Source organism: Panthera uncia, chromosome B4, assembly GCF_023721935.1.
Source record: "Panthera uncia isolate 11264 chromosome B4, Puncia_PCG_1.0, whole genome shotgun sequence".
NCBI lineage: Eukaryota > Metazoa > Chordata > Mammalia > Carnivora > Felidae > Panthera > Panthera uncia.
Genome location: NC_064809.1, coordinates 105,176,035 through 105,185,082, shown reverse-complemented (window position 1 = coordinate 105,185,082; position 9,048 = coordinate 105,176,035).

Genomic DNA, 9,048 nt, shown 5'->3' with positions numbered 1-9,048 from the left:
GAATCCCTAGAAGCCAGAAACATTGGCAGCTCTTAACTGGGTTGGCGGTGGTGGAGGGGCCGCTCTGCTTCTAACCCGGAGGAGCTCGGCGTCCCGGTGCTCTTGGCGCTTAGGAGCCCATGGCCTTTCCTTTCTTTCTGGAATGCCGCGGCGTGTGGACGTGCTGGCGACGGGTGGGAGAGGGGAGCCGAGCAAGGGGCATTGAAAGCATTATGCCAATACCAATCCCTTTCCTCACTCTCCTCCCCACCGCTCCCCCTTGGTCCACGGTTTTATCATTAGATCCAGATTAAGAAAACCTACTAGGAAAAGTGCCTCCTCCAAAGGGCCCTTTAGTATAGGCCGGGGGCGGGAGGGGGGGGAGGCTCTTTACACAAAGGGGCTTATGAAAGAGGAAGGCCTTCCGCCCGGTTTTTAAAACAATTATGTTTTAAAGAGTGGCGGCGGAGTCCCTGTGAACAGCGCGTGTGGGGAGCGAGGGGCGCGCAAGACCTGGGCGCACAAGCGCGGCGGCGTTCCGGGCGCCGGCCAGGCCGGGGCCTCGCTCGGCACCGGGGTGATGCTAGGGTGGGTGGGGAGCTGGCAGCTCCCTGAGGGCAGGAAGGCACTGCTGGATTGAAACCTCCTACGTGTGGCTTTGCGATTGACCCTGGCTTCCGAGAAGCCCGCGGCGTCTGAGGGAAATGTGTTCAGCGCCTTGGGCACGAAGAGGCAGCCATTTGCAACAGGCTCTTGAACTGGCAAATTTGGTGAAAAGGTCCCACAAGTTGGGGTCTGTGGACTGCACCTTCCCAGGGAGGACTCTTTTCGAGGGTCCTGACAGCCTTTATCGCACAGGCCTCCGCACCCGTAGCGTTTCCCCAGGCCAGCCTGGCACCGACGCCGCGGCCTTGGGCAAACTGGGCAGCCCCGATTCTGCGAGTGGTGAGGCCAGGTCCAACTCTGGCAGGCGTCGGATGGGTTCGAGAATTTCCAGCCTCTTTGGGGCATTGGCTGGCCCAAGACTCCCTGGTAGACCCTCTTCGAGGCCAGGGCAGGCCGCAGCCTCGGAGGAACGACCATGGAACGCTGCGCACCTCTGAGCTGCCCCTTAGCACTGCCCTAGAAGCGTGCCGGCCCTGAACACCCAGATCGGGACCAACGGAGCGGGAGCGGGTGGCCCGGAGCAGCAGCCTCTGTTTTTCCAGGACGCTTCTTCCGAGGAGGGGTGGGGGCACCAGCTCAGTTCACGTGGCGCCTCGCTCAGCATGGCCTTGAGCGAGCTGTCGGGTTCTGGAGAGTTGACACTGCTCCTGGAATTATATGGCTCTTTCTGTATTGTTACTGCTATCTTCTGAGCCTTGCAACCGGCACCTACAGCAAAATGTTAAATCTCAAGTGGGAGCGGTCAAAGAAAAATTTCCGGGATTGCGCTCCAGGAGATAGCCAGACTGCAAGGAGGCGCGGGAATAATCCTGGCATCGACGGCAGAAGGAAAAAAAAAAAAAAAAAAAAAGGAAACGCAGGCGGGTGCCCTAGGCGTCTGGACCGCGTTTAAGACTGACTAGCAACAGTGTGTTTCCTGGGCACTTTCTACCTGCCCCAGTCGGAAAGTTGGGTGTCGAGTTATCCACTCATTTCTGTGTGGGTTGATGATTTTTGATTCTCTCCTAATCCCCTCTGTACCTTACCTGCAGAGATATTCTGAAAGTCTGACTTTCTATAATAAACATGGAGAGGATAAAAGAAACGGTCATTTAATAAGTTTTTAAATTTTTAACAGCAGCAAGAATAACGCCTTGCTGACTTGAGGAAATATACAAACAACTCCTAGCTATAAACTTAGTTATGTCCTAGAGCTCTGTCAGCTTGTTTATAAATATGCGTCTTAAGAGCCCTAAATTTCCTGAAAAACATTCGATGTAGTTTAAATGAAAGACATATGATGCAAGCTCTAGAGTACTCGTATACCAGTAAAGATCCAGCTCATAGAGGAAACGACAGGGGAGCCAAGGAGGATAGCTGTTGAGTAAACCGTTCCTATCCCATACCTCAAACGCATTTCTGATGGTAGTGGTTGGACCGATGGGTGCAAGGTGTTACCAACCACACTTAATATCCCTGGAGCCTCCTGCAAATGCAAATCTGTTATACGGAATGCTGTGTGTTTTGAGACATGTAACCACTTGTGCCCATAACAGAAGGAACAGCTAATGGCAGACTCCCATAACGAATGCTTAATCTGCAGCTTTTGGCAAGAAATTGGGTCTCTGGTTGCCAAAAGCTGCATTAAATAGATTTTGAGAGTTTGAGAAGGAGTTTATGGTAATGACACAGCTCTAGCCATTGGAGCGTTAATAATACATTTAGAATAATACTAATTAAAATAATACTCATTAAATGAAGAGAGCTGAAATTAGATTGGAGGGTCTCTCTCCTTCTGTGAGATCTACCTAGGCTTTTTCTGCTTGATGCTTTGAGGATAACTTTCTTGGCAACTGACCTTAACACTTCCATACATACTTTCTCCCCAAACCGGGCATAACTCTTCTCTCCTCAGCAGGCTTTTAAAACCCCTCCTAATCCTCATTCCTTATCCCAGCTCTGAATTCCAACCAGTCAGCTTGGCCAGGACTCCAGGGGTCAGTGTTCTGAGGAACCATCAGCTGGCAAGTAAGACCCAGTTTATTAAGCCAGGTCCTAATAGGGATTTTATCTCAGCAGGCTCAGTCCAACACCCCCAGGCTACCGTTCCCTTCTTTGCCCCACCTTTCTATTTTGTCTTTGAGGGTACTGTTTCTCTCTACACTCTACGCCTGGTTCTAAACTCAGGATTCTGCTCCCCATCTTTCATGTCAGTCAAGAAATCTACTAGAAATAAGGAATAAAGCTTCTGTAGCTCCTTTTCTCCTTTGCTTCCTTCAAATATGTACTTTCTCAATGGGCATGGTGGAAAGTGTGGGTAGGAAAGGGACGGAGATGGGGAGCCAGCAATTTCTTTTAAAGCCTTACAAAACTTAGAACATCTTAGGATGCCAGCTCCTTCAGCCCTCTAAGTGCTGGGTAGACATTGACATTGGTTCGGTCACATGTCCTTGATGGGAATGAAGCGCAGTGCCTGCGGAAGGCGTCAATATGTAATGTGTCCAGTCCAGAAAGCCAAAGGATGGGCTTCAGACCTACTGTAGATTCAAGTGCCACCCTCTTCCAAAACACTGTTTTCTCCTCATTCCCCTGGCACCATCAGATGCTAACAGGGGAAAGGTTATTTTGCGAAATGACTCTGACGCTCTGATTTGAAGTTACATCTAACATTCCTGCAATCAGTTTGTGGTTGTTGCTGTTGTTGTTAGATGCCCACTCCCCAAACACAGCAATTTGGGGTGGGTTTTTTTTCTTTATTTAGCTCCCTTTGGAGCCTAGAATTGAAGTAATTGAATAAGTTAAAACTCGTTGAGAGGTCCACTGAAATGACTATTTGATTCCCTCAGACAGGGACACACACATGTAAATTCAGATAAGTCAAGTTCAGATAAGAGATTGGCTCTCTGTCAGCTTGACTTATTTTATATTAAAAAAAAATTCTCACGGTCCAAAAGCTGCTTTTAATGCTCCCCTCCCCCAAGAGAATATATTGTGGGAAATGAAAAATATTTTGAGTACATACATCAAAGCTGCAGTTGAAACAATGTGTAGATCACTCTAGTTCCTTTCTTTCTCAACGTATTGAAAGAAACGTCACACTTCTATAGCAATAGTGGGACTGTCAAGATAGCGTTGCAAGAACTTTAGTCTTAGCACTTTCTTTTTGTGGCGAGAGTTTGAGGCATATTGCTAAGTACAGCTAGGAACAATGCGTGCTGAATCAGATGAACCATGCCAAATGTAGAAAAGCAAGGGTCTGGGGAGGGGAGGGAAAGATGGGTGGAGGGAATACTTCATGAAAAAGTACTAAAATAATTGAATGTCATGTATGATGGCAAGAAGCCAGGTGGCTTCGTGTTTGTGTGTGCTCTGCTGCTGTTTTCCCTTCCTGGCTTCATGTTCAGCCTCCCCACAGCTCTGAAGACATAACAGATACAGAAATATATTTTGCAACAAAGCAGCTCAAGAGGTTTCCATCAAAATAAAAATACATACATGCACGAAGAACTATTTAAGCTTTTCTTTTAAATGCATGTCCCAATCTATCATCATCTACTCCAGAAAACATACCTACAGACTAATTTGTAACTTCGTCACGTTTTTGAAGCTTCTGTTTTTCAATCTGAAAGGAAATTATTTGGATTTTAATCAATCCTGTCAGTCTGTCAAGTGTCCTGTTACAAAGCTCTCAACTACAATAGATTAAATTTACCTGTGATTTCAATAGTAATATTAAGTATTTTGGTATTTTAGAAACTCACGTGATTTTTCAAAGACCTGTGCTTGTTTTTGAGTTTCAACTTGTTTCAGTAATAGTTTTTCACATAGTTGCCCTTTTCTTAAATAGAGAAATGGATTTGACTTCTGTTTTCTTAAAGGGTCCAAATTAAATCTAAAAAAATCTAAGACTATTTTCCCCACGTGGAAATATTTTGACTTATCCAACATGTCATGGTTTACATTTACTATGACATTGTTTACATTTGCTAGAGAAATGTATTTTATTACAAACATAAAAACGTCATAATTCAGCCACGATAATGGAGTCACCTTTATTTCTCACTATAGCTGTTACCATCGCTCCAGGAAGTTGTGAATACAATAAAATAAAAGAGCGTTCAAGTAAGATCTCTTCTAGGACATATGTGCTTTTAAATCGTTTATAATTACACTAAGCTGTATTGAATTTCTGCTCAGATTTTACTGGCAATTAATCATTCGCCTATAACACGCCGCCCACCATTTCATCTGAGGCAGGAGTTGTTTAAAGTTCCATCCAATGTATTTTAGGTCCATTTTTCCTGCTGATTATGTGGATAAGTCTTAAAGACAAGGGCTGCTTCTCTTTGAGATGTTGTGCATACACATCCACGCATTACGTTTTCACGTTTCAGGTAACGACTTAAAGCACGTCTCAATATAGACAGAGGCAAAATAACACGACGGACGTTACCCCTTTGCCCTGGAATTGTATACAACGTAAGTGTAAGAGTCCACGGTCATTAAGCAACCCCCACCAGGGGTTACGATTAAGAGACGACGCAGCAGGTCGTTTTACGATTTAGAAATTTCTTACGATTAAGAAATCGACGCAGGTCCAAAGAGAAAGCAGCTGTCTCTCTGTGGGATAGACCCCCACGTACTGTACCTGTCCCCCGCCCACGAGTACCCTTTACCTCGCGGGACCGGAAAAGCGCAGGGCTCGCAAAACCAAGCGGTGCGCTTAGAACGCACCTCGTTGGGAGCTGCTGAAAACCACGCGCAGTCTGGATTAACCTCTCTGCGGCGGTGCTTTACAGATTCGACAGAAGGAAGAAAAACACAAACGTGTTCGTTACACCCAGTATTATTAAGAGAGAGGGGAGAGAGCGCCAACTCTTTTTATTCGAAAAACCATTAAAGAACTGTAGGGAAAGGTAAAGACGATTCACTCTCCTCTCCTCCCAACCTGTCCTGTCCGCCCCTGGCAAACGTGGATTCCTGATGTGAATTTTGATAAGTGTGCTTTAATTCGCGAAGTGTCGTACGCAGATTTGGGGAACCAAATGCACTCTGCGGCTCGCAGAAGAAAGCCGAGCCCGCGGGCCGCCCCTCCTTGGGATGCAGGCGCGACCAGTGGCCGCTCGCGGCGTCCCTGCCCCTCAGACCGCACCCCGGATCCCGTGCCCTACCTAGCCCGGTGGCTGTCGCAGTTCGGCCTCACGCCAAAGCTCTCCTGTCGGGAAGTTGTGCACAGGCTGTGAGCGGAGCAAACTCCCCGGGGGCAAGTCGGGGCGCCCCCCTACACCGGTGGGCCGCCACCTGGTGCGCACCTCGGCGTAGGACGACCGTCCGGGCTGCTGGCCCGGGGGAGCCGCAGGGGACTGCCCTGGCCTGCCCAGCGGGGTGAAGTCAGAGTCTCCAAACGGCGCCTGCTTTGACCTCCAGGCTGCGTGCGAAGTCACCTACGGCCGGGACGACGCTTCGGTTAGGAGCGCATGTGTGGGGGAGTCTCTATTCTGAGCAAAGAGAATGAAGTTTCGCTTCTTCTGCAAACTTAAAAGCGCCTCCACGACTACAGAAAGAAGTTAGTGGTTAACCGATTTGCTGCTAATATTTCACCAGTGGTGCTTTCCCTCCTTTAAAGTCTAACTCTTGGAAAAACAACATATTTTAAGCTTTCCATCCAAATATTGATATTGGCAAATAGATCATCCAACCGTCCCCTGCTAAGGACAGTGCCCTTTTTGTTTCACAAGTTGGCGATCAGAATTAATCCATATCGCAAATTGCTGCAGATTTAGGGGATAAAGCAGAAGACTTGTAACTAACCCTTCTGGACAGCGTGTATGCATGTGTGTAAAGTAACGCACACATCACTCTTCTTTCTACCTGCCTTCCACAGCGAGTGAGCCCCTCTCCTGGTTGGGGAAAGCCAGGTTTCAGCCTGACTGCAAGAGGTTCCTGGTGAATACGTTAAACAGCAGGCAATAGTCTAGTCCCTTTTAAGATCCTGATTTACAGTAAGCGTTTCTTAACCTTTACTGTAATTTTGATATCCTTTTTGTTAAACAGAGCTGACGCACTACCCCTAGAGCAGGGGATAGCCCAACACTTTCAAAGGCTTGTGCTAAAAAGGAATCCCCAGGACATCAGCGGATTACGTCATTTTTTCAGCTTCCACATCACATGTTCCTTTGTTATGAAGTCAGAGCAATTAAACACTTTGCTACCTTCACAGTTTGCGCTCTGAGATAACAAAACCTCGTGAATGCACAATTTATCAATAAAGTTCAAGTATAACAAGCATTGAAAATTTACTGCTATTCTTTCAAATACTTAAGGGAGCGTTTCTTTTTCAAGTTACCAAAAAATAAAATAATGGCTGTAAACAATTCATTTACATTAGACTTTTTGTGAGATTTCGACCACTTGTGCAATATATATATTATATATATATTATATATATAACATACATAATATATATATTATACATATGTAATATATATATATGTATGTAGGATCAGCTGTGTTCTTAAGGAAGATTTTAATTTTAAAAGGAACTTGTTTTGGGGGGGGGATCTCTTTAATGCAGTTATTTTAGGGAATTCAAATATTTCAAATAAAGTTCATTTCTGATTAACATTAATGAAATTATTTCTTTGGCACTGTATTTGATTCACATGTGCTACTTTTGGGTAGAGGGACTTACAGTCATTCTTTTGCTGCATGAAGAATTGTTCAACACTTGAATTACGCAAAATCTCAATAAGGGATTATTCTGTTTTAAGAACATCCTTTAATTCTGCATGTTAATACAACTGCATTTCTAAGGTTAATACAACTTTGAATACTGTCTCCAAGTTTAAAAAGTAATATAAATCTTGGGAAAATGAATAAGAGAAGCTTTATCAGTGTAATTTTATTTTTCATGAAATAAAATCGGTCTATAAGCAATGAATGTCTCATTTAAGCTACATAAGCTTCTGTGGGTGTCTCTAACTGCTGAGTCAGAGTGAAGGCTGATGGTGTAGAATGAAGGGCTTCTCTAAGTATCTCATGCAACTTTTTAATTCCATCAGTGAACACTAGAATCCTTTAAATCATTTTTTAAAAATTCCCTCAAGTATTTTCTATTAAACATGGTCCTTTATTCAATATTTTCTCCAAAAGCTCAACTATAGATATCGCACTTACAAAGTTTGATAAAGTAGGTATTCTTAAGAGGAATGAAGATTGAGAATACAAGAAAAATTGGGAGGCAGATATTCTGGAGAAGGTGGAATAGTGGAATTAAGTCAACGGAGACGAATACAAAGTTTAAAATTAAGGTTAAGAAAGTAAATGCAGAAGAGGGGAAGCAAGGCTTATAAGGGCCCATACATTAAAGATCTGAGGATATTTTGAGTCTAACAGCATGATTTAGTTGCTAAGGCAGGTAAAAGAAACTTCACTTACATTAGCAGAAAGAAAGCACCCCCTATCAAGAAAGATCAATCCTCACTACATACTTTACTATGCAGAAGTCTAGAGAACTAAGAAGCGCCCTAACATTATTTTTACCAAGAGAAATTGAGCATTTTGAGCTTCTCTAGTGTACAGTGGGTGGAGTCAAAGGGCATTTGGAAAAGATGTCATGCAGAGAATGGTTAGAGCACTTAGTGATCTTTAGCGAAGAGAACATCCGCAAAAGAATGACTACATTTTTTCAGTTTAGCCCCAGTGGTGGGCCCAGATGGATTGGCTTCAGTTAGAAAACAGGTTTTTTAATGTAAAAAGCAAGAGTTTTAACAAGAAAGTTCTCTGTGATTAAAGTGAGCTGATTCTCAAAGTTGCATGCTCTTGGGCAAGAGAGGTGACAGAGGTAAATCTGTGCTGTACGAGCCTCTTCCAAATCAAAGCTTCTGAATGGTGTCCTTCACGCTTAACATAGTATTTCATCTGTGAAGATTCCTTCACAACAAATTACTGTGCTATTAATTTCAAAATTAGGATTAGTTTTCTCGAAGGAGAAAAATGTTTTTTCATATTTTGCCTTAATTATGAGCTGAAATTGAAGACTACACTTCTAAAGCAAGTGTTCTCTGTCAAATTACCATAATATCACTCTGGCCTGCCTGTACTGTTGTTATTTAGGTAACTTTTACCTATTGATGGCAAGTTTGGCTAACTGGTTACCCGCAATGTCGGTGATAACGTATATGTGCATATCCATTTTGTTTATAACATCAAAAGTGTAGTAAAATACAGGCTAGATTCACACTCACTAGGTTTGGGTCCACCTCTACCACCTGCTGGTTGTGTGATGCTAAGAAAGGTATGTAACCATTTATGATTCAGTATCATCTTCTGTAAAGGGGGGGCAGGAATAATACCTACCTCAAAGGATGAGAGTGAATATAAAAAGAGTTATTGTATCTCAAACATTTGGAGACAGTGCTTGGC